The sequence below is a fragment of the Procambarus clarkii genome, chromosome 77 (assembly GCF_040958095.1).
Source record: "Procambarus clarkii isolate CNS0578487 chromosome 77, FALCON_Pclarkii_2.0, whole genome shotgun sequence".
Classification (NCBI taxonomy): Eukaryota; Metazoa; Arthropoda; class Malacostraca; order Decapoda; family Cambaridae; genus Procambarus; species Procambarus clarkii.
In genome coordinates, this window is record NC_091226.1 from 17,030,888 (window position 1) to 17,057,046 (window position 26,159).

Genomic DNA, 26,159 nt, shown 5'->3' on the forward strand with positions numbered 1-26,159 from the left:
CTCTTTACATTCTTGGGCTCTTATTTACATCATTTTAGAGGGAAACCTTCTCACACTATAACCATGGACTGCACATGTGCAGAACTAGCTCAGAGGGACAGGAACAATTGGTCATTACAGGTATTTCCTTTCACCTGATGTGATTGTTCACCTAACAGTAAATAGGTTCCTAGGAGTTACTCAGCTGTTGTGGGTTGCATCCTGGGAGGCCTGGTCGAGGACCGAGCCTCGGGGACGCTAAGCCCCAAAATCATCGCAATGTAAGATTAGTAGCTGGCCACTGGGGACATGGATAAACATAACAGGATTCCTGTCCTGTCTATAGGAACCCATAAAGTGAACCAAGCCACGGGAAAGCATCACATGCATTTTCCTTCCTATACAGGTGGCAATAAGTTCAAACAAAAATTTTTGTATTAAAAAAATATACATGTAAACTGTTTGTTAATTAACAATTTTACAGTTGGTATAATTTGCTTGTACACTGCAGAAAGTTGTCAATTTGCTGAGGACTGCCCAACTACCAGCAGATATGGTAGCTGTGGAGCAAGACACCAGTGCCTCCAACACTGACCTTATGATAGCATCAGAACAACAGAGGCAGGCAAAAATGAAAGAAATTCAGGTGAGGTTTCATGTTGATGCTTAATATAATTAGTGATGATGAAACCACACACCAGAAGATGAGGAGACCACAACATTTCAGTCCGTCCTGAACCATTATGAAGTCGATTGTGATGGGAGCAAGGGAGGCACAGGCATGCTTCCCTCGCTCCCGTCACAATCCACTTGATAATGGGCCAGGACTGATCGAAATATTATCGTCGTTGTCTTCTCATCTTCTGGTGTGTGGTTTGGTCAACATATCTTCAGCCATGTTACTGTGACTCATCGTCTGCATATAATTAGTATTAATATTTAATACAGCTGCTTGATTGTATGCTTGAATTGGCAAATTAACATGAATAATGTAAATACTGCACTTGTGCACTAAAACAAGATTAAATTTCTTGCAATAGTATTTCAATACTTCAGAAAATCAGTATTGAATGTAATGGAATGTAATGGCCATAGAAAATTGTATATTATTTCAGTCCTCTTTCCAGGCAGTCAGTTGTGCCTTGTCAGTTTGTGCATACTTTTCCCTGTTATGTCAGATCCATATCCTGGTGCTCAATTTTTGTTTGGCTTTGGTAGCTGGTTGATACCTGGTTGACGGGGTTCTGGGAGTTCTTCTACTCCCCAAGCCCGGCCCGAGGCCAGGCTCGACTTGTGAGAGTTTAGTCCACCAGGCTGTTGCTTGGAGCGGCCCTCGGGCCCACATATACCTGCTTGATGGGGTTCTGGGAGTTCTTCTACAGTATCCACTCAATTTAACGGCCTATATGGGGCTGTACCCTGGTCGTTATTTCCGGAGCTCCGTTATTTCCGAAGTTAAGTCGGATCGGGTAATTTTTCAAGTAACATTCAGGTAGGATATATTTTATACTGTATAACTAAAATTAAATAAAGTTCATTGTGTAATTGCGTTCCAATTTAGTGCCACGCCGACGATTAAGCCAGCTGGTGGCTGCTGCATGGATGATGTGTGAACATGGTCTGATCAAGTCCAGATGGGTGGGAAAAAATTGGTTCATTCCTTTGTATTGCAAAATATTTTGTGTATCAATCAGTAATTGTTAATATTTTCTCAATAAAATTTTAGAGATGTGTTTTGTTTTACCCTGAACAGTGCAGGTAATGTATTTTTAATGTTATGACACAGGTTGTGGCGGCCAGGCCATAACAATGGCGATCGAGCCTTGTCACTGAGAGCTAGCCAAGACGAAATATTTTGAGCTCACCTTTTCTCTGCTGACGATAGAATATACATTTGCAGAGACTAATATGTAGCTTTTGTTGAAAAAAAACAATTAATATCTTGTAATACTATAATAAAATTGGTAAATTGACTTACTTTTAATGTTACAACACAGGCTGTGGCGGCCATGCCATAACAATGGCGATCGAGCCTTGTCACTGAGAGCTAGCCAAGACGAAATATTTTGAGCTCACCTTTTCTTTGCTGACGATAGAATATACATTTGCAGAGACTAATATGTAGCTTTTGTTGAAAAAAAACAATTAATATCTTGTAATACTATAATAAAATTGGTAAATTGACTTACTTTTAATGAAGCTGAAGATTACGAAGCTGTGATGATTACGTCATCCTCTGCAGCGCTTGTTTTATATTGTTTAAATTGTATACAGGGTACATACTGTATGTACACTTATTTTCAGGCACTCACTTCACACAACAGCTAGCCTTACTACTAATTCACATGAGTTCTAATTCTACTTCACTATTGACAATTATTTCTACTGTATATTTACACTGTACAGTATCTTTTTGTCTAGGCTTAATTAATCATTAACACTTACAATACTGTACTCTATCAACACTTTTTACACTAATTTATATGCCTTTCAATCATATTTTATATCGTTAGTGGATGACTTGTCACGACTTGTTGGTGGGAATTCAGCATCGGCGGGTGCAACATGGCTTGTAGAGCATTCGTTGCTGGCGGACTTGTCGATGGGAATTCCACGTCTTGTCAATGGGAATTCAGCATCGGCGGGTGCAGCATCGCTTGCAGAGCATTCATTGCTGGCGGATGCTCCATGTCTTGTCGATGGGAATTCAGCATCGGCGGGTGCAGCATCGCTTGCAGAGCATTCATTGCTGGCAGATGCTCCACGACTTGTCGATGGTAATTCAGCATTGACGGGTGCAGCATCGCTTGTCGACGAAGATTTTTCACGAACCGTTGAAATCATGAATTTATCTATTTTTGTCTGAATCTGATTTTCTCTGGCTAACGTTCTGAGACATTGCTTTAAGGCTGTAAGGTGTACATAAAAATTTCCAATAACCTCATGTTTACTTTTTATTGAATATTCAATGAGTTCCTCAACTTGTTCCAATCTTTTCTGATATCCAACACCTCTAGGCAGAGCCTCACCAACATCGTCCGAGTCATCAGAGTCATTTCCGAGAACACTTTGCGCAATCTGTTCTTCAGTTAACAATTCATAACCAGGATCGTAATCATTTTCTAACCATTCATTGATATCATTCGCTTGTACACCCTGACCAGCTTGGAGCAACATTGTTCGGATCGTTTCTTCAAACCCTTCAAAATCATTGGCTTCATTTTCAAAACCTTCGAATTCACTATCAGATACTGCTGCTTCACATCTAGGCCTCTCTGTTAACAGTTTCTTCCATGAATTTGTTAGTGTGGTTTCTTTCACTTTATTCCAAAGCCTAGCCCAGTGGAATATTGCTTCCCTGATTGTGTACTTTTTTAGATTTTCTAGTGTTCTTTGAGCCCTTGTATCCTTTCCTGTCAATTCATCTTCCTCGCTAGGTAAAACAACTAAAACATCTTCAAGCATTGCTGTTTGGTACATACGTTTAGCAGCAAGGATAACACCTTGGTCCATGGGCTGGATCAAGGATGTTGTGTTTGGTGGAAGTGCCTGCATTTTATTCTGCCATCCCTTGAAATTAACTTGCTAATGGGATGAGCAGGGGCATTATCTAGCAGCAACAATGCCTTAACCTCACTGGCCTTTATTCCACATTTGTTGATCTGGAATTCTCTGACTTCTTTGCAAAAGTGGTTTTCAAACCAGTCCGTAAATATTGTTTGATTAAACCATGATTTCTTAGAATTGTAATATATTACAGGTAATGCCTACATTATATTTTTTAAGGCTCGAGGATTTTTAGACTTGCCTACCACGGCACATTTTGTCCTGTGAGAGGCATCAGCATTAGCACAGAGCAAGACTGAGAGCCGTTCCTTGCTTATCTTTCGTCCAGGAATATTTTCCTGCATCCTACTGGTTAAGGATGTACTTGGTACAGCTCGCCACATAAACCCAGTCTCGTCAGCATTATATACTTGATATTTGCTTAAATTATTACTGACAATGTACTCGTTTAATTTAGCCTTGAATGAATCAACATTAGTGGGATCAGCACTTGACGCCTCACCAGAAATTTTTTTGGTGTTTGAAATGTTATGCCAAGCCTTAAATCTTCCAACCCACCCATCACTTGCATTGAAATCTTTTATACCTAATTGAATGGCAAGTTTACTTGCTGCAACTTTAAGCTCTTCAAATCTTATTGCCATGGCAATTGTGCGGTGCTGAATAAACCACTTATACACTGCAGCATCCAATTGTGGATACTGACCAGACTTTACTGTTTTTCTTGAACATGCAGCACCAGAAGTAGCACACTCTGTTGTGCTCACATATTTTAATAGAGTATCCTTCTGTTTCTTGATGTCACTTACTGTACTTTTCCCGATGTTAAACTCTGCTGCTGCTCGTGCATGAGAATATCCTTTATCAAGTTTCTTAATTAACTCCAGCTTCTGTGCAACCGTCAGGCGCTTCCTTTGGGTAACTTTTGGCATTTTGTAAATTAAAAAGAAGATCACAATTACAGTACAGTAATATCCTTCACAATTGAAGCTAGCCGCGCGAGTTCACGGTAAACAATGGGAACACATGGCCCGGCGGAGTACATTCTAGGTCCGTGGGAAAAAAAAAATACCTAGTGCCTATACTGTCTCCACTCGATCATCCGGACTATATGGGAAGGACCCCCAGCCGGATTATCACATTTTTCGGATAATGGTACTTTTTCACCTACGAGTCCAAAAGTGACCATTTCCAACTATTTTTATACTACAAACAACATAATTTGAATTGCCTTGCCACATACAATTATTAAATATTCAAATAGAAACCTCAACTTACCTTGTTGGTGTTCGTCTTCTTGATTGATGCCACACATCTTGAAGTTAAAAATTCTTAACAATTTACGTAACCTATACTAACACAACACTAAAATTAACACTTAAAATTACTGTACAGTTCATTAAGCTAAGTTAGTTTTGACTGCCAGCTGCTGAAGCCTCACTGGTTGAGGGCATTTGGGTTGCCTGTGAGGCCTCACTTGTTGAAGGCGCTTGCTTGCACCTCACTTGTTGAAGCGCTTGCATGCCCTCACTTGTTGAAGGCGCTTGGCTTGCCTGTGACGCCTCACTTGTTAAAGGCGCTTGCTTGCGCCTCACTTGTTGAAAGCGCTTGGCTTGCCTGTAATGCCTCACTTGTTGAAGGAGCTTGGCTTGCCTGTGGCGCCTCACTTGTTGAAGGCGCTTGGCTGCCTGTGACGCCTCACTGTTTGAACAACACGTAACTTGTCTTTAATTGCTAGGACAATCTTCTTCCTCTTAACACTTCCAGAACGATTGATGCTGCTACCAGACATATTCTTGGCCAAAAATGTTCAAAATTACTATGAAAATTAACACTTTCGCGTTCTCGGCGAAGGTCACTCAGCCAACCGTATGTGCGCGCGGCGTTTTTATCGCTTAAGCGTAAAAACAAAAATGTGTATACTCTTTTTACTTTTCTGACCTTACTTTTCATGCTACGTATTTCATTTTGGTACCAACGTGTTTGCAATAAAATTCTCTAGAAGAACATCAGTAAAAAAAGTCACGAAAGCTATAGAGATACCAGCATGAAATAAATAACTACGAAGATGAGTCGCCGTGAGCGCTCAACAGCAACAAAATGTTTTTACTCTTGGGATTATTATCACCTCTACAATTGTCCTACAGCCTTAATTTTGGTATCAATGGACTCCCAATAAAATTCCCAACACGGTGATATGAATATAATCGTAGAATAATGGTCCCGGCCCACCCGCAAGAGTGTGGGAAGTGGGCGCACTGTTACCCGGTAACGGTGACCGGACGACACACGCGCGAAACGTTTCTTTGAAAGTTTATACTTATTTCACTGTTCTGATATTATTATTGTATGTATGTCATTCATTTTTGTGGCAATGTTTTCGAAATAGAATGTTCTATGAGCTAAATTATACTACACAAACTTGGACCAAATAGGTGTACTTACCAAGGGAAGGCTGGTTGTGGAACAGTAAGTTGAGCATTTGTTCTTCACTCCACCTTCTTCAGGTTCTTCATTCCAGAAGTTGCTCAACAGATGGTTTGTAGGTGGAGTGAAGCTGTTGCGGGTGGTTACTTCTTCACCACCCAATACACCTGTTTCCGGTGGTAATTGGTGTAGCAGGGAACAACACAGAGTGCAACACCACAGGTCTTGCATCCATAGTTCGTGTCCTTCCTTTTACCGGACTGTGCGCATGCATGACACTTGAGACGTTTGGGCAGTCTGTAAATTTCATGTTTCAGTTTGTAGTTCATGCGATTTTCTGAATCAACAATAGGGCGGCCAGGTCCTCTCGCTGGAGGTGTAACAGGAGTTGCAGGAGAGTCAGATTCATCTGACAAAACAGTTTCGTCAACTGGCAGTGTGGCAGACATGTCGGGTTCAGATTCATTGTCTGCTTCATCTTGAGGTGGTGTAGTGAACAAAGGCCGCCTCACACCAGATGGTCCGGGAGTTGGCATGGCGTCAGCATTGGCAGGAGCTGTGTCATCATTTATGTCTGGAGCGTGCCGCAAGTGTTGAGATGATGATGGTGTTTTAGGCCACTCCTCTGTGTCCCAGTGCAATAGGGCCCAGATTGCCACTTCGTGGAACTGTAGCAATGTTAGCTTTTTTCGATCAGTTGTGTTGTATTTGTACAAAACATAGGCATTATGCAATGCCATTTACAGGAAATAAAAGGTAATCTTTTTGGTCCACTTGTGAGTTTTCCTGGTAAAATGGTAATATTTAACCATTTGATCTCGATGACCTGGAGGCTTCCTTGGACGTAGAAGTGCTTGGGCCTTGACCTTGATCCATTTTTGATGAAGTAATTGGGTATAATCCACACGGAAACGGGTAAAAATGCTCGAGTTTGGCGCGCGAGGGGAGCGTGATCGACTCACGACACGTGACACGAAAACAATGGGCCCGTCACGTGACCGGGTAGGCCGACGCGCCAGGCGGCCTAGTGGTGAGAAAGAGAACTTCATGGCGCGTCGTTTGAAACAAACCCCAATGAAATCGGATTAAAATTGAATTTTATACAAATATTTTAAAAGAAGACATAACTTTATGTCCACTATGCGTTTACGTTAGACGAAACCGGACGCGCCGGCGCGTCCAGATAGCGCGAAAGTGTTAAGAAAGTTATTTAAAAAAATATTTCACTAATGGCGCAACACTGTGAGGCCGCACTGGTTGAGGTGTATAACAGTGACTTGTCTTTAATTGTTAGGACAACTTTCTTCCTCTTAACACCTCCAGAACGATTGATGCTGCTACCAGACATATTCTTGGCCAAAAATGTTCAAAATTACTATGAAAATTAAGAAAGTTATTTAAAAAAATATTTCACTAATGGCGCAACACTGTGAGGCCGCACTGGTTGAGGTGTATAACTGTGACTTGTCTTTAATTGTTAGGACAACTTTCTTCCTCTTAACACCTCCAGAACGATTGATGCTGCTACCAGACATAGTCTTGGCCAAAAATGTTCAAAGTTACTATGAAAATAAAAAAGTTATTTAAAAAAATATTTCACTAATGGCGCAGCACTGTGTATAACACGAGGGACGGACGCACATGGGTTGACCAGTGTTGGACGGGTCCACTTGGTATGGGGCAGCTATTGCGCGTTACGTAGGCCGCCAGGAGGAAAAAAATTCACAATATTTTTGAAGGAAACTTCTGCCTGTGCACAATGCTTTTAGGAAACTTATTTATTTGTTATTACATAATTACTAGTAGTTATTTCATTTGTTTTTGGCTATGATTAATTGTTCTAAAATTAATGGTAATTCCTGTACCCAGGTGGTCCCTCCAGACGAACCCCTCCCACCCTCCCAACACCACCCACCCACCCCACCCCCCTCCTCCACCATGTGTCTAGAGCCACAGACGGGATTAATACGGTATGGCCGTATTTTCATCCAGCCAAACCAGCTTTTATCCGGTTCCTGTGGCCATTTTGGTCGGATATTGTGATAACTTTATCCGATCACGATTTTGGCCGTATAAGGGCGTTTTCCGGATGTTTGAATCCCGGATAATCGCGGGGTTACAGTACTATAAAAGGTATTTAATAAGAAAACAAAGACTTAATAAAAATGCTTAATAAAAACTGTTTCAAAATATTTTATTAATAATAATTTACAATTTTCTTCATTAAAGTGAATCATTTTAAAAGAAAATTAAGATGTAATATATGACTCTGGACGATCCAGGTCGGTGGCCTGGTCGCCATGTGAGGGGACGCTGATGCCACAACAAACCCAATACCGACCGTCGGTAATATCGACCGCAGACCGGTATAGCAGGCTCCAGATACCGGTCTCCCAAACCGGTCATTAATACCGGCAGACCGGTATAAAAGAGGCTGTTAAATTGAGTGGATACTGAAGAGTCGGGTGCCCAGTTGGTAGAGGTTCTTAGTTTCTCTGGAGTGCAGTTCTTTCTGGGGGGAGCCCCGTCGGCTCCCCGGAGCTTTACCGGCTGATATGCTAATGTCAGACTTTGGCATCAGTCATGTGTATGGAGTTCTAGGGCCTACCGGGGACCACGAGCTAGAACCTGGCCCCCTCAGAGAGGCAAGGGGAGCAATGGCCTATAGAAACCCCCGTGTGGTTGGAAGCATTCTATGTCTGCCATCGACTGGGTCAAGCATCCAGAAAGGTAAGCATTCCAAAACAAACCCCTATTCTGGTGAAAATTGCTACCTAAGCCGAACTAGTGGATAGAACTCTTCAACAGAAAACAAGGAAACTAGTATGACGTCATACGTCACCGCGCCGTTGTCTGCGCAGCTCCCCCCTCCCCGGGAGGGGTTAGGGGGAGCCCCAGACCTCCCACGCCGGCTATCCACCCATCAGTTCTTCGGCTGATGCTATAGGCAATGGTTATGTGCTCCGGCTCCAGTGGTTGTTTCAGCACTGTACCTAGAGTGTGGTGTCTGTTTTCTAGGTGGTGCGTGAGCCAGGAGTGATTCTTCAGTACTCGGGCTGCATGCGCCTAGGGTTCCCTTCCCTAGGTGCCCTGTAAGTACTGCCCTTGGGGCTTGGGGCCACCTTCCACAAGTTCCTTGGGTCCTGCCCCTGCTTGGCCGTTTACTGCTTGGTTTTCGGCCGCTCTTTGTGTGCTCGGGGTGTTCTGTCTCCCTTTTTCGCCTTAGAGTAAGGGGCAGTGTTTGCACTGGTGGGGCGCGGGGTACTGTGCAGCTTGTCTTTACCAATCATAGCGGCCGGCTCTGTTCCGCTTGGGTACGCTGTCCTCTTGCGGGGTTTTCTTTTTCTTTTTGTTTATCTACCTGGTGGGGGGGTCTGCCTTCGTTCTTGCCCCTTGTGTCTCTTGTGTTCTGAGTATTTTCTGGTGGTACCCCCTGCTAGGTCCCCGTGAGTGTACACGTCCCGGGGGTTCAGCTCTTAGAAAGTTGTTTGGTAGCTTTGGGTGCCGGTTAGCAGTACCCTGCCTGGGATTACCTGAGCGCGAGTCCTCTTAAAGTAAACGCTCGGGACCCTGGGAAACCCCTGGGGGCGCGCGGGTCCGATGGATGTGACCCCAGAGTCCCCCCCCTCGCTTCCAGCGAGTTTGAGGGTTGCTCTCACCTTTTGTCTCTGGGTGACTCTCTGTTTTGCCTCCGTCTGCTGCCTGTGGGGTCGGTGACACCTTCGACCCGGAGTCCTGCGAGTTTGGTTGCTCGTTGTGGCTCGGTTACCCAGTTGTGCTAACAAAGCGGGTGCGGGCAGCAGGGGTGTTGCACTCGAGCCTTGGTGGTGGCAACGTTCTCGTGGTTTCCTCCCCGGGAGCCCCGGGGCTGCCCCGTTGTAGTTCGTTTTGGGACTTGGGGGTGTTGGTTGCTTCGGTTCCATCCACGCCCCCTTGTCTTTCCCCTGGTTCACCCTTCCTGCCTGCATCCGGTTCCTTACCGTCTGTAGGTTCGGGGCGGGGTTTTTGGTGGTGTTGAGACTCGGGCAGTCTCGGGGAATTCCCCTTCTGGGGTAGTGACGGGGGCATTTGGGCCTGTTCCTCCAGCCGTGTTGTATGAGTCTGCCAGTGGGCTCCCTTCCTTAGTGTTTTCACGGCTGCCCTGGTTTTCTGGTACGGCCGGGGCTTTGGGAGAACGGCTCGGCCCCGGGGCCTGTCGTGTAGGTTCCCGGGGCTGGGGAGGGGCTGACTTGGGGGGGGCCTTGGCCCCGTTAGACCCCGTGGGGGTTTTTATCCCCCTCTAGGTGGGGCTTGTGGTTACGCGGAGTGGGGTCTTTCCTCCCCACTCGCCGTACGTGCTGTTGGACGTCGGCCCCTCCCCGAGCTCGGTTTCTTGGCCTTTGAGTCGGTTGGTTCCGTCCTGTGGGTGGATGTTTCCTCCCCCCCTTTTTGGGACGGTGTTTTTGTCATGTTTCCCCGTTCGATGGGGTTCTGCGTGACTTCTGATCTCGGGTGCGCCTGCGCCTTCGGGACTAGTGTTGGCTTCTGTGTTCTCGGTGGTACGGGAAGGTTTTTCGCTACTTCCCGCATTATTGGAACGTCTGTCAGCTCCTCGTACTTGTCGCCCTGTTGGGCTACTTGTCGCCCTGTTGGGCTAGTTGTCGCCCTGTTGGACTACTTGTCGCCCGGTTGGGCTACTTGTCGCCCGGTTGAGCTACTTGTCGCCCGGTTGGGCTACTTGTCGCCCGGTTGGGCTACTTGTCGCCCGGTTGGGCTACTTGTCGCCCGGTTGGGCTACTTGTCGCCCGGTTGGGCTACTTGTCGCCCGGTTGGGCTACTTGTCGCCCGGATGGGTTCCTTTTTGGGCTCTTTGCTTCTTTGGCCGGTTTTATTGTTCCTGCTTCCTCTTTTGGCTACTTTTCTCGTGCAGTAGTCCTGGCTGGCGCCTTCCCGCAGGGAGGGTGTGCAGTTCGGCCAGCTTGTTATGCGCATGCGCCGTGGAGTTTGTTTTGGTCTGGGCGGTGTTTCAGTGCTGGGGTTTTGCGCCCTTTTTTGCTACAGTGCTTCACCTCTCGTTCTTCTCCCTGGCTGCGGTATGTGCCCCTTCGCGCCGGGGGTGTCCTGGTTCCCAGTTGTGGGGAGGACACCGCGGTTTTCCCTGTGTCATGGGTGTGGACCGCCTCCTTCGCCTCTCCCTGCTCTCCTGCGGGTCCGGCAGGGTCCGGCTCTGGCGTCTTCACCTGGCGGTGCTCCCAAGTTCTTCTGGGCACGGTTGAGTCGTGTCAAGTTCGTGCCACCATTCGCCAGGTGAGTTTCTGCGGTCTGGCGTCTTTTGGCCGGGTGCTGGATGCGGTGGTGTTTATATACCTGTCTTTATTTAGGTATATTTTTGTACAACTGAGACCGTTCGCACACCAGTGACTGTCCCTTTATCACCCCTTCCTGTCCCCCTCATGTGCATGTCCAACCCATGCTGGAGTCATTCAGGGGACCCTCCTTTTTTAATGTTGTGAGGTGTGGGGGTTGTAGGGTTGGTTCTGTACTCACCTGGTGAGGCTCCTGGCTGTACTTGCAGGATTTGAGCTCTGGCTCTTGGGTCCCGCCTATCTGGTAGAACTTGCGGGATAGTACCAGTGGAGTGCAGTGGTGCTATTGGCACTTTTGGGGAACACTGTATTACCATCAGTGGTCTGTGCTTGTTACACGACCTACTTGCAAGCATAAGCCTTCTTGCTGGTTCGTCCGTGGACTTCCAGGGCGCACTGGCCTGTTTTCGTATGGCAGTTCCGGCCCGTCCTGGTTATGGGGGTATGTGGGCCGGTGGACTGCTCCTAGCAGCTGCCTGGTGGGCCATCCTCTGGCCGGTCTGGCCTGACCTTGGGCCGGGCTTCAGGTGTAAAAGAGCTCCCAGTACCTCATCCAGCAGGTATCGAGCGGGGTTTCTCCGCCGTCGGTCGCCTGGTGCAGGTTTCTGGGCCTGCTGGGTTTTGTCGTGTCTCCGTTGGCCCTGTCTGGGGTCTGCCTGCTCTGTTCTCTGCCTTTGCAGAGGGGAGTTGCTATTTACATGTTGCATGTTGCAGTGGTGCCTGTTGCTGCTGCTGCAAGTGTGCATTGATACCGTGTTTCACGGTGGCGTGTCCTTGTTCCTGTGTCCGGTTGTGGAGTGGCACTTTGCTGCCGTTTTGTGCCTGGGGATTGCGTGGGGTTTTTGTCCCTGCCTGATTGTCCACCCCTGGTTGTTCTCCTGGGGTTTTTTGTGCTTCTGCTCTTTCTTCCTGCCTCCTCTGCAGCAGGGATGTTCTGCGTGTGTTCTTAGGCGTTGGTCAGCCTGTGTCCTGTGATGTGCTTCTTTGTCTCGGTCTATTGCAGTTGTTCGTGCCCCTTGGTTCGGGTCCTGTTCTGGCGGCGACCCTTCCGCCTTCTTTGGTTTTCCTAGTTTGCCCTGCCGGTTGTTGTTTTTTTTTTTTTTTGGGGGGGGGGGGGTTTCTTGCGATGTCTCGCGTTGGACCCGTCGTTTCTGAACTCCTGGCGGGCTTGCATGCTTTGGGGAGTTTTTCTGTTCGGCAGACGTTCCATCTCCTTGTGTCGCCTGGGTTTCGGTGGTCGCGCCCGAGATCTTCTCGCGGCTCCGCCTTTTTCCTGGGCTCGGGGGGGCCTTGTCAGGGCTGCTTATGTTCTGCCTTGTGGTCTTGCCTCCGGTTGGTGGTCGGGTGGCTTTGTGGTAGGTGTCCCACCTGCGTGCTTCTCTTGGCGGCAGTATGGGTATTTTGGCGGTCCTTCCTTTTCCTGTCCCTTCTTAGGTGGTTACTCTTGTTAGCTTGGTTTACTCTCGGCTTGGTTTTCTAGTGGGGGTTGGGGGCCGTCGTCTTGCCACATACTGTCGCCTCTTTTCGTGCGGCGCAGGCGGAGCCGCTTCAGCTTGCTTTCGGTCTTGGTGTTGCTTCTGCACCGTTAGTCAGCTGTCTTGTGCGTCGTTTCACCTCCGGCCTGTTTGTGCGCCGCTTGCACCATCCTGGTCTCTGGTCAGCGTGCTCTATCTTCTCCTCGGTTGGTAGTGCCCCTTCGGTTCCGGTGTGTTTTTTCGTCGGCTCTTTCCTTTGGGCCTTTGCCTCTGGGGGTCGGTTCGCTGAGTTTTTCTTGCTCCTTCGGTTTTAGTGTTTTGGTTGTTTGATGGCAGCAGTCTCCATCTTTTCTGGCGCGGGGTGGGGCTGCTGCATTCTGGAGGTGTCCAGGGTTTGTTGGTGCTTCGTTGGTCGGGCCGGGGGTGTGTCGTTTTTGTGTTCAGTGGCGGCCCTCCGCTGTTGTTTGCGTGCCACGGCGTTTGGGTCCGGAGCGCATTTTGCGTTGATCCGGTTCTGTTCTTCCCGGTTCGCAGGTGATGGTGTCCCGGGTGGTCAGCCGTGTTCTTGCGGCTAAGCTGCCTGTGGCGTTCGTGGCTTCGCTGCTCTCGCTGCCGTCTGGGCGACGTGGCCTTGCAGTCTTTCGGGCATGGATTTTTGGTGTTCGTGCAGGGGCCTTGCTGCTTGTGGTTCTCGTGTTATCCCGGGATTTTCGGGGCTGTGGCGCCTTGGGTTGGCGTTTGCTGCCGGTTGTCTCGCCTCCTTGGGGGGTGCGTGGTGTCCGCCTCCCGGTTTTGTCCCTTTGACCTTCCTCTGTGGGTAGTTAGCTCCGGGGAGCCGACGGGGCTCCCCCCAGAAAACCAGCGTTGAATGTAATGAAACGCCATTTTCTGGGTGAGACCCGGAGGCTCCCCGGCAACCCTCCCTCCCTCCGGTCGGCGTTTTTCGCGTGTTTTGACATCCAGCCTCAGAACTGATGGGTGGATAGCCGGCGTGGGAGGTCTGGGGCTCCCCCTTCCCCCTCCCGGGGAGGGGGGAGCTGCGCAGACAGCGGCGTGGTGACGTATGATGTCATACTAGTTTCCTTGTTTTCTGTTGAAGAGTTCTATCCACTAGTTCGGCTTAGGTAGCAATTTTCACCAGAATAGGGGTTTGTTTTGGAATGCTTACCTTTCTGGATGCTTGACCTGGTCGATGGCAGACATAGAATGCTTCCAACCACACGGGGGTTTCTATAGGCCATTGCTCCCCTTGCCTCTCTGAGGGGGCCAGGTTCTGGCTCGTGGTTCCCGGTAGGCCCTAGAACTCCATACACATGACTGATGCCAAAGTCTGACATTAGCATATCAGCCGGTAAAGCTCCGGGGAGCCTCCGGGTCTCACCCAGAAAATGGCGTTTCATTACATTCAACGCTGGTTTTTTGAGTTGATCTCGACTCTTTAATGTCAGAACCCCTTTGTCGGAATTGGTGCTTTGGCTATTGATTCTTGGATTGTTCTCCCACGGGTGCACATCATTAGTTGTCCGGTTGCTGTAGTTCATCACTACCTGTGCACCACCTTACCTGCTTCAGGGTTCATGCTGTTTGTTGCTCCCTTCTCCATGATCCCGTTCCTTAACTCCTTTATCAGAGGTTGTCCACAGTGTCATCTTGTCTATCCAGCTTGCGGTCTACACTTAAGCCCATTATGTTAGTAAGTTTGTGGCTCTGACTGCAGTGTTTTCTGACAGATCTTGGGTTCGTGTCCAGGCTCAGGTATTGAAGGTCTAACAAGGTTTTGGTGGTTCAATACCTGGGCAGTGTTGTTGGTCCCTGTCGGGCTTGTGTTACTTTGGGGTTGGGTTCCCCATTCTGGTCTCCTCTCTTCTAGGGTGTGAGTGTTGCTCTCCTCCTCCTACCTCGTAATTCCTTGTTTTTTTTCTTCTGCGTGGTAATTGGCTACATGCAGTTAAATAGCTGCCAGAACTGTAAGACAAGAGTTACGAGGAGAGGTTAGAGGCATTATACATGCCAAAACAAGAAGATAACAGAGGCAATGTGATCGCAACATAGAAAATGGGATACAACAAAATTGATAGGGAAGAATTCTTGAGACCTGGAATGTCAAGAACAAGAGGTCATAGATTTAAACTAACTAAATAAAGCTGCCAAAGAAATAAAAGAAAATTCACTTTTGCAAACAGAGTTGTAGATAGTTGGAACAAGTTAGATGAGAAGGTGGTTGTGGAGGCCAAAACCGTCAGTAGTTTCAAAGTGTTATTTGACAAAGTGATGGGAAGACGGGACACCACAAGGGTAGCTTTCATCTTGTAACTACACTTAGGTAATTACAGGGAGGCACCATTTCACCCCTCCAGAAAATCAGTATTGAATGTAATGGAATGCCTTTTCCTGGTTGGGCCCTGGTGGCTCCCAGATCCCTTTCTCCCTATCAGATGTGTCAGTTTGTTGCCCTAGTCTGTAAACTGAGGAATGTTGCCATGAAAGTTGGCAGTTCCCGGTGGTGTTATTACCTATCGCTGGTCAGCTGCAACTGGGGCGAGGAGTTGAACTGTTTGTTGCCTTAGTCTGTAAACTGAGGAATATTGCCATGGGAGTTGGCAGTTCCCGGTGGTGCTATTACCTATCGCTGGTCAGCTGCAACTGGGGCGAGGAGTTGAACTGTTTGTTGCCCTAGCCTGTAAACTGAGGAATATTGCCATGGGAGTTGGCAGTTCCCGGTGGTGCTACTACCTGTCACTGGTCAGCTGCAACTGGGACGAGGGCTTGAACTGACTACTGGTTGGATAATTCTACCTACCTGATTTACCTGAGGGCCACTAACATTAGTGGCTTCAACAAGGACAGGAAGCTGGTGGCTTGTCAGAGGTTCCTCCATATGCCTTGATGATCCTCTTCAGGTGGATTTTAAAATCTATCAGTTTTGCTGTTTATGACTATGGTAAGTAGGCAGTTACATGGGTTTTCACCATGTAGGTAAAAAAACATCTGTTCTCAGTACTACATTGTGGCTTGTTGTGCTTGAAATTATTGCTCCTTGTTTGTGCTACATCTGACCTTTTGAAGAAATTGTTAGGATCAACTTCCTCCAACTTGTTCAGTTTTTTAAAGTTTCGATGAGATCTACCCTGTCATTCCTGGTCTGCAGTGTTGTTAGGCCTGTGACCCTGACCGTTCCTGCTCTGACTTAGCTCTGGAATGACATTTGTTTCCCAGTGTTGGACCTTCTCCAGAGCAGCTATGTCCTTCTGTAAGTCTCCATGCCTGGATACAGTAATGCAAATGGAGCCATACCAGAGATTTATACAGTTGAATAACTACCTACTTTTCCTTAAAGTCAAAGGTATGCTTGATTATTCCAAGGGTTTGGTTAGCTTTATTGACTGCTGTTCCTACCTGTTGTGCAACTTTTAGTGAGTGGGCCCTGGTAGATTTTGACTCCCAGGTCCTTTTATTTATTCATTAATCTGCTGTAATGTAATAAAAATTTGCAGAATAGCACTGCTTTGTTTCTTTCCTCTTGAACCTTGTGGTTGTCTGTTTTACTTCACTTTTTTTCTGGATATTTCCTTCACAAGGGTTATCTTGAGGTTATCTTGTGATGATTTCAGGGCTTTTTAGTGTCCCCGCGGCCCAGTCCTCGACCAGGCTTCCACCCCCAGGAAGCAGCCCGTGACAGCTGACTAACACCCAGGTACCTATTTTACTGCTAGGTAACAGGGGCATAGGGTGAAAGAAACTCTGCCCATTGTTTCTCGCCGGCGCCCGGGATCGAACCCGGGACCACAGGATCACAAATCCAGTGTGCTGTCCGCTCGGCCGACCAGCTCCCTGGTTACCCTGGTAGGGTAATGGTAACAATTGCCTGCTCCCTGCGCCTCTGTAAGGACACCAGGGTTCTGGTTCCTGGTAGGCTACTACAGACTCCTAGCGCTAATATGGCTCGTGTGTGGAGCTATCTCAGTGTTGCCGGCTGCAGGAAGCCACTGAGGCCCAGCCAGTAAGAGGAGTTTTATTGAACAAATCCACAAGGGCCGTGACCAGGATTCGAACCTGCGTCCGGGAGGTTTGTTCATTTGATGCATCACATTAGTGTGATCTCTGTGTGTGAGGAGTTTTATTACTTTCATTACTGTTTTTTTCTCTGTTTTGGGCAACTCTGATCCTTAATGATGTTTTCGCATCATAAAGATCTGGATTTTGGTCATGGCTTCCATTGAGTTGGCATAGGTCTCAAGAGGCTTGGTGCAATTTCCAAGGCTTGGCTATATTTTACTAGTACTTAAGCTAGAGAAGCTGCAAAGGCTTATAGCTGTTTTGACAAGAAAACAATTACAGTATTTGCATAATATTTAATAAATATTGAAAAGGAAGCATAATTTTGGAAGTGACCAAATAGACTAAAGGTATGTTTGATACCATAATACTGGCTCCTATTCACATGAAAGTTAAAAAATAAACCACTTATTGAGGAATTGTGAGGACGACATAAATCACCAGTGACTGTTCCTAATTGTTGCTAATGACTATGAAGTGGACTTGTCATCTGGTTCTCTTAGTGAATATGAGCAATAAGAGTATGTACACGTATCTCCTATTGTAATTTTCTAATATAAGTTTGACCAGACCACACACTAGAAGGTGAAGGGACGACGACGTTTCGGTCCGTCCTGGACCATTCTCAAGTTGATTGAGAATGGTCCAGGACGAACTGAAACGTCGTCGCCCCTTTACCTTCTAGTGTGTGGTCTGGTCAAACTACTTCAGCCACGTTATTGTGACTCATCGCTTTCTAATATAATTTTGTCAAGAGTTATGTAGATTGGCTTATTTATTTATATTCTCTATACTGTACCCTTCACAGGGAAAGTATGTAATGCCTATTTTAAAATTTGTGCTGAATGAAGTCAATATTAAAAAATCTCTTCCTTCTTCTACCCCAAAAAAATGAATTAATCTGAAGTTTAGTTACAAGCCTTTTTGGTTGAAAAATGTCTCACCAAGCTGACATATCTCAGGATATAAAACATGGTCAAATGATTAAAGGTGTTGTTATGATTTCAAATATTTTATCCTGTGACTTTTGTACTGTGCGGGTTCCTGCTTATTTAATAGTAAAATTAATGTGAACTCGTAAATTAATTTAGCTTCATTTTCCAAATTATATATTTTTTAAGCATCCATTACAAATTTAAATTGCTATAGATACTGTACTTGGAAGACAAGTAAAGAATATTTGGTCTGAAGCAATCAAAATTAAAATCATCAAGGGCCCTTCACCCTTCCTCCATTTTCTTTTTTCTTCTAAAAATGAGACTTGTCTGGAAGTGAAATGTGTTAAATTTTTCAGGATCTGGAGTTTGAAACGGCAATGCATCTAGAAAGAGAACAGAGAGTCCGTCAGCTGGAGACCGACATAATAGATATAAATGAAGTTATGCGTGATCTCTCGTCTATGGTTACTGCACAAGGCGAGATTGTAGGTAAGTAGCTTAGAGGATTTTTAGGGAAGTTCCTAATTGTAATATTCTAATTATAATTCAGATGACTACATATTTTCTGTGGGGAGCCCCTTTGGCTCCCTGGATGTATCAGTCTAATATGCGAATCATTAACCACTGCACTGCGCAAAGCGCCTTTAGGCGCTCAGAGAGTTGTGCTTTTTGTTTTTTAATTTGGCTATATTTTAATGTTTTTTAATGTTTTCATTACTATTTGTGTTTTGAAATGGAAATAGTTGACTTTGGAAACATTTTAACATTAAATTTACCTGAACATTTGTAAAAATAACAAAAATATGTCCTTGACAATTGCACCAAGACGTTTTTGCCGAAAATAGGTGAGCAGTGCAAGGGTTAAACCGGGGCATTAGTCTATGGAGTTCAGCCTACTGGGGACCACGAACCAGAACCTGGCCCCCTCAGAGAAGCGCCGGGAGCAATAGCCCTGGAATCCCCATCCCCCCTGTAGTTGGGGGTTTTCCTTATCTGGCACGGACCTGAGTTAGGCACCCTGAAAGGTTGGCATAACAAAACAGACCCCACACGGTAAAGAGACCACTGTCTCTTTAAACAGCCTTTAATTTTCCTCCTGCTTGTGATAGGGTTTTCCTATTATTTACCCTTTGCTTTTTTGTAACAAATTCAAACATAGAATTTAATAACCTAGCCTGTTTTAGTGCCTGGCCCAAGGTAGAGGCCAGGCAAGTTATATCCCAACATAATATAAATTAATCAAGATGTTTAAAATTTATTAGTTCAGGTATATTTTCATTAGTTTATCTTAATCATTAGGATAACTAGGCCTTAACATTCTTATTTTTGTATTTAGATTCCATAGATAACGTGGAATGTGCTCATGGACATGTTGAAGAGGGCCGAGAGGAACTGTTAAAAGCTCAACAGTACCAGGTGAGGATGTTTCGGTTTCTGAGGGCTCCTTGAAGCTGTCTAGCTGAAAGAGCTCTCCACTACTGGGTCACATCATCTGCACGAGTCCCATTTGGCCTTCCAGGGACCCGGAGCTAGAACCTGGCCCTCTTCACAGAGCCACAAGGAACAGGGGATTATTAGAATCACCCTTACTGGGATAGCATTCAGATAGTCAGTGAAGCATTGCAGACAACGTTATGTTCAAAGAAAACGAAGCATCAAAACAGCCAAATGCTTCTGCAAAATTTTCATTCAAAACAATTAGTTGACTTGAAACTAGCTCGAGCCTGTTAGTACTGATGGCTGCCACCAGGTGGCTTGAGCCCCTGGCCAAGACCTGGCTCCCGGTTAGTTCTGTTGCTGATGTTTACTCTAGTAGAAGTGTTTCTCAGGTCACCATGTCAGAGCAAGTCCCACTGCTTCTTAGCAAAATGTCAGCCATTCTTTGGACTTTGTCCTGTGGGGGCCATTTGCTTCAGTGTCATTTTAGTATTTGGTTCACATGCATGTTATTTTTTTCTCGGAGGCAGTCTGGTAGGGTTGGGACACACCCATAGGCTGGGAGGGTCTGGGGACACACCCATAGGACCATGGAGCCCCTGTGGGGTTTTCCATGGCCCTTAGCCTTGGGTACACGCTAAGGGAAGCCCAGGCAGGGTACTGCGAACCGGCGCCCATGTATACCAAACAAACTTCAAAAAGCTGAACACCCGGGACGTGTCCACTCATGGGGACCAAGCTGGGAGTACCACCAACAGAAAATATCGAAATAAAAACACCTAGAACAGTAAAGGGGGACTGTGGTGTTGTGTGTTGCTGAGGAAGTCTTGGTTGTAAGGTTGATAAAAAGCCATTGCTTGGTTATTGACTTTAATACTTAAACTGATACATGACTAGTAGCTATCAAGCTTGGCGGGCGTACGCTCTCTGTTGTTTATCTCTCTCCCTGGCATCTGAGCCACAACACATACTGTACAAACGAATGGTTCCGTTTTCTATGAACATGACATCCCTCCTTTTCTTTAAAAAGAATGAATACAGGATGTCTACCATGCTTGTAGCACAAAGCAAAGTTATTGACACAAAGTAAGTTACTAACACATCAGGAGATATTGCATACATTTAACATTAATTAAGCACACAAAGAATTTAAACAACTTAATCTTTACCACACAGGATTTCAATGTTAAAAATACAAATGCAATGTTAAACAAAAACGAAAGAAACTGTAATACATAGTTACAAAATATTGAATGAGAGATCTGCATTATTCAAACAATATTAAATTTAATTTGGCATAATCAGTAAATACTTTGCATTACCTAGGAACACAATTAATCATCAAATCGCTTAGGACGTTTAACATGAAGCTTAGGACGAGAGTCCTTAAATACAAGAATATCCCTTGATGAATTGTTTGTCGGGTTATAACTCATTTTTTCTTTATCGTTTGTATGACTTTGCACTTCATCATTTTCTACACTAGTTGGAATCACTTTGAAATAAGCCATATTATGTGTTATACTATGATATCTATTACTTGCTGTTACCATAGTTCCTTTTACACTAATCACTTTATATGGTTTTGTATCATACGGCATATCTAGCTTTCCCTCTTTTTTCTTTTTAACGAGAACAGTATCTCCAACCTTTATGAATTGTTCCTTTGCACGTTGATCATGAGCAATTTTCATTTTGCCCTTGGCTAGTGCATCCTCCTGAGCAAGATGTGTATCAGTTACCCTGGCTGGCATGACAGGTAGTGCGATTCTCATAGGACGTCCAAATAAAAGTTCGCCAGGCGACTTGCCCAGTGTTCCATGTGGTGTTGCACGGTAGTTCCTGAGAAAAGCATACATAGCTTGTTTCCAGGATCGTCCTTCGGCATGAGCACAGCGTATCGCTTTCATGAGAGGTTGCATGAATCTCTCAACTTCTCCATTTGCTTGAGGATGTAGTGGCATCACACGGCGGTGTTTGAATCCAATATGCTCAGCAAAGTTGACGAAGTCTTGTCCTTTGAATGGCGGTCCATTGTCCGTCTTGACAACTTCAGGAATGCCAAAGTTTGAAAAGATCTTGTCGAGTTTCAGGATGACAGCCTTTGCAGATGTGGAAGTGATGATTTCTACTTCTAGATAATGTGAGTGATCATCAATGACTACCATCAAGTACTCTCCAGTTGGTAGCGGTCCGCAGAAGTCCATCGATACTTCCGTCCATGGTGCAGCAGGTAGTGGTGAAGGTTGTAGAGGTGTTGGTCTTGAAGTATCCACTGCAGCTTGGCAAGGGACACAGGCATCATGCATGTCCTTTGCTTGACGATCAATGCCAGGAAACCACACCTTTTCTCGTAGCAGCTGTTTGGTCCTAACAAGACCTTGGTGTCCTTGATGTGCAAGCTTCAGAGCACGTTGCTGGAGAACAGCTGGGATGACGACACCCTCGCAGCACGGTGTCGCGTTGTTGCGTAACACTTAATTCTGTCTGGATGCGTTCAAGTGCTTTGAATGCATCTTGGTCAACTCCTGAGGGTGGGATGCGTGGAAACTTTTTCTTAGTCAATGCATCCACTGTTGCTTGCAGAGTTGGGTCCTCCAGGGTTGCAGTACGGATTTCATCAAGAGTGAGAGCCTTAGGGACTGCATCACAGGTTACAAAGTGTGTATATTCCTCGGCAACTTGCTGATGCTTGGTGATGGTGAAACTGTTGGCAGGATGTCGACTGATGTAATCAGCGGGATTGCCTGCACCCGGCTTGTATTTCACCGTAAAGTTGTATAGTTGCAGACGAAGAGCCCATCTCTCAATGCGAGCTGGTGGTTTGGACTTTGGATTATTGAAGATGGTCTCCAACGGTTTGTGGTTAGTGACTATCGTGGTGAAGGGTGCACCAAGTAGATACACATTGAAGTGTTCACAGCCCCATACAAGAGCAAGAGCTTCCTTCTCTGTCTGACTGTATCGTTGCTCAACATCTGTGAGAGAACGGCTGGCATAGGCAATTACTACTCTGGAATCTGGTTGACCAGGTTTGTGTTGGGCTAACACAGCACCTAAACCAACAGGACTAGCATCCACAGTTAACTCAGTGTCCATTGATGGATCAAAGTACGCAGCAGTCACATTCTCTACTAGTGCATCTTTCACAGCATCAAATGCATTTTGCTTGATATCGCTCCAGTACCATGATGCATTTTTCTTCAGGAGCTCACGTAGAGGCTTTGTAATGGTAGCAAAATTTGGAATGAAGCGAGAACAGTAGTTTACCATTTCCAGAAAACTATGTACTTCAGTGGATGTTGAAGGAGGTGCAGCATTCTTGATATCTGCAACTTTCTTAGGATCTGGAGACAAACCTTTGTCACTAAGTACATGTCCAAAGAATTCAATTTTATGTTGATTGAACTCGCACTTTGCTCGGCTTAGCATCAGGTTCTTTTCTCGTAAGCGTTGCAATGTTGCACGAAGAGCTTTGTAGTGTTCAGCTTGGGTACGGCCATAAACAATGATGTCATGAGACATGTTGTCAGCATTAGGTATATCTTGCAATACCTGGCTGATGATGTGCTGGAATACCTCGGCAGCACTGTTAATACCAAAACTCAGGCGCTTGTACCTATACAGACCTCGATGTGTCGTAAACGTTGTGATGAAGCGACTCTCATCAAGTTCAAGCTGATGATAGCCCTTGTTTAAATCTAACTTGCTAAATACAGTTGCACCATTCAAGCGGTAAATCATATCATCTACAGTGGGTGTAGGATGGCGTTCACACATTGCCTTGTTGGGAACACGTATGTCTACACAAATGCGTATCTCATTTGGATTCTTCGGCTTTGGTGGAGTGACAATTGGGCTTACCCATGGTGTTGGGCCTGTTACTGGTTCAATGATATCTAGTTCCATCAGCCTATCCCGTTCGGCATCGACTTTCTTGCGAGTATGGAATGGTTGTCGGCGATGTGGTTGGGCAACTGGAATTACATCTGGGTTGATATGCAGATGTACTTTGCTATTAGCATAACAATCTGTAGGTTCAAATTGATCAAAAAATTTAGCAATAATAGCATCAACATTGTTTGCAGATTCCACTGCTACAGCATTAGAAAGCTGAAGTAGCCACAATTTGGTTGAAGTCTTGTAACTGAGTAGAGACTCCTTTGCATTCCTAACAACATGGAATGTAGTAGTGAGCATTGCATTCTTTGACTTAATCTCTGCAGTGAAAGTTCCAATCACTGGCAAGGATACCTTTGAAGTATAGGCAGTGGCTATATCATTGTAGTTCTCAAACTTTGGGAACTGTTTTATAATTGTTCATAGTGGCATTCAGCAATGGTGTCAATGTTTGATCCAGTGTCAATGAGAACTTTGAGACAAATACCAGCAATGTGTACTATAGTCTCTGGGTTGTTTGGAAGATCATTCCATTCTGTGATTGCTTGTACTCCATAAGTGTAATCACATTCACTGTCATCTAAGACTGGTTGTAATGAAATGTTGTCTTGTACATTATTAACATTCTGGATATGAGGTGCAATATTGTGTTTACCACCTCGACCCCTATGACCTGATCCTCGTACAGTACTTTTATTCACTGACTGTGGTTTCTTTAGTGTGGAACGACACATAGCACCAAAATGACCTAGTTTTCCACACTCATAGCACTTCTTACCTTGAGCAGGACAAACATTGTCTAGGTGTGGGTAGTCTCCTCCACAATTGTAACATTTATTGTTGACACCTTCTGATGTGAGTCGTTGTGACTGCTTGAGTCTTGTTCCATGACTCCAGTTGTGATGTGGTTCTCAGCTCAATTTACTGTTACTGCCATGATATCTTCTTTGATCACAGTGTCCTCCCTGAACCTTACGTACCTCATCACTGTTAGTAACAGTGGCAGAACCTTTGTTGGCACTGCACTCCATGACACGAGCATCACGTGCAGCATCTTCCATTCGACGAGCAATATCCAGTATCTTGGTAAGAGAACTTTCATCATCAACAAATTCTAGAGCTCTTCGACGGAGACGTGTAGATGTGCATGATTCAATTATTTGCTGTTTGATTTCTTTGTCAACATCAGCAAACTCACAATGGGCTGCTAAACCCTGCAGACATGTGTGGTATTGATCCACAGTTTCATTAGAGAGTTGGTTCGCTCTCCTGAAATGCATAATTTCTATTGCAGTATTTTGTCTTGGTTTGAAATGTTCAGTTAATTTGGCTTTGGCAATATCATAATCTTTGGCACCACCAGTGTCTTTCAGTGTGTCAAAGATGTCACAAACTCTATCACCTACATAATGAAGTAGAAAGGTACGCTTTCTTTCAGCACTTTTGATGTCAGAAACTATCAACAAATTTTCAAACCTTTTAAGCCATTTGATCCACCTCTGTGACAGGTTTGTCTCGTCACAGTCAGGATCAAATGCAGGAAACTGAGATATATTTGCCATTTTTACTGTACAAATGTAAACTTATCACTTAAATGTTCCTCAGAATACACTTACTGCACTGTATATGTTAGTTAAGAATTCACTGTAATTACTTTAATATTGCAAAGCACACAAGCATTTTAATGCAAAAGTTCACAGCAGTACACTATACAGAAGCAACTGACTTCTTACCTAGCCTTTGTGTACATGTGTTGTCCCTACTCACAGCAGCACAGCAGTTGGCACAGCAGTAGTTAGCAGTTGGTACAGCAGTTGGCAGCAGTTGGTACAGCAGTTGTCACAGCAGTCAGTTCACAGCGTGAAGAATTGTAGCACAGAGCGTGTTTCGTATACACAACATCAGGTTTTGTATACAGCATCAAAGCGTCGTTTCGTACACCGCGTCGGTAGATTCCTCAGTACGCAGCTTCAGTCAGCACAGCCTGGGTAGCACACAGCATTAGTTAGCACACAGCATCGTTTAGCACACAGCATTGGTTAGCACACAGCATTGGTTCGCATACAGCATCGGATATGATGCTCACAGACAGCACGACTTCCCTCCTCCTCCAGGCATGAGACAGCATGCTTCTCCCTTGTTTTGAGCTGAACAAATACCTGCGTTCACAGTTCATCCTCGTCACCAGTGTGGTGTTATGTGTTGCTGAGGAAGTCTTGATTGTAAGGTTGATATAAAGCCATTGCTTGGTTATTGACTTTAATACTTAAACTGATACATGACTAGTAGCTACCAAGCTTGGCGGGCATCCTGTACGCTCTCTGTTGTTTATCTCTCTCCCTGGCATCTGAGCCACAACACAACACAACACACTTAGGTAATTGCATACAAATGGATGGTACCGTTTTCTATGAACATGACAGGGACCAGAAAGGCAGACCCCCCACCAGGCAAAAACAAAAGAAAAACCCTGCATGAGGACAACGTACCTAGGCGGAACAAAGCCAGCCGCTGTTATTGGTGAAAACTAGCTGTGCGGTACCCCGTGCCCCTACCAGTGACAAAAACTACCACCTACCCAGAGACAAACCAGGGCAACAAAACCCCAGCCGACTCCAAGGGCGGCCCAGTACTGAGCAGTAAAGGACACAGCGGAGGTAGAACCCAAGGTGACTTGTGGAAGGTGGCCCAACCCCCCAAGGGCAGTACTTACAGGGCACCTAGGGAAGAAAGCCCTAGGCGCATGCAGGCCGAGTACCGTGGAATCTCACTCCTGGCTCACACCCCACCGGTATAGACAGCCCACACCACAAGGCACAGAACTGAAACAAAAACCAGAGCCAGAGGCACTCGACCGGCCAGTAATACCATCAGCCAAGAACTGCCAGTTGGATCGCCGGCGTGGAGGGTCTGGGGCTCCTCCTTCCCCCTCCCGGGGAGGGGGAGTTGCGCAGATGGTGGAGCGGCGACGTGATGACGTCATGGTAGTTTGATAATTTTGTTTGGGGGAGTTCTGTCCACTTGTTCAGCTTTCG

At 45.7% G+C, this 26,159-nt stretch overlaps 1 pseudogene; it reads left to right on the forward strand.

Moving 5' to 3' along the window:
* LOC123747174 (syntaxin-7-like) overlaps positions 1-26,159 on the forward strand; it is a 41,712-nt pseudogene that overhangs the window by 13,848 nt on the left and 1,705 nt on the right.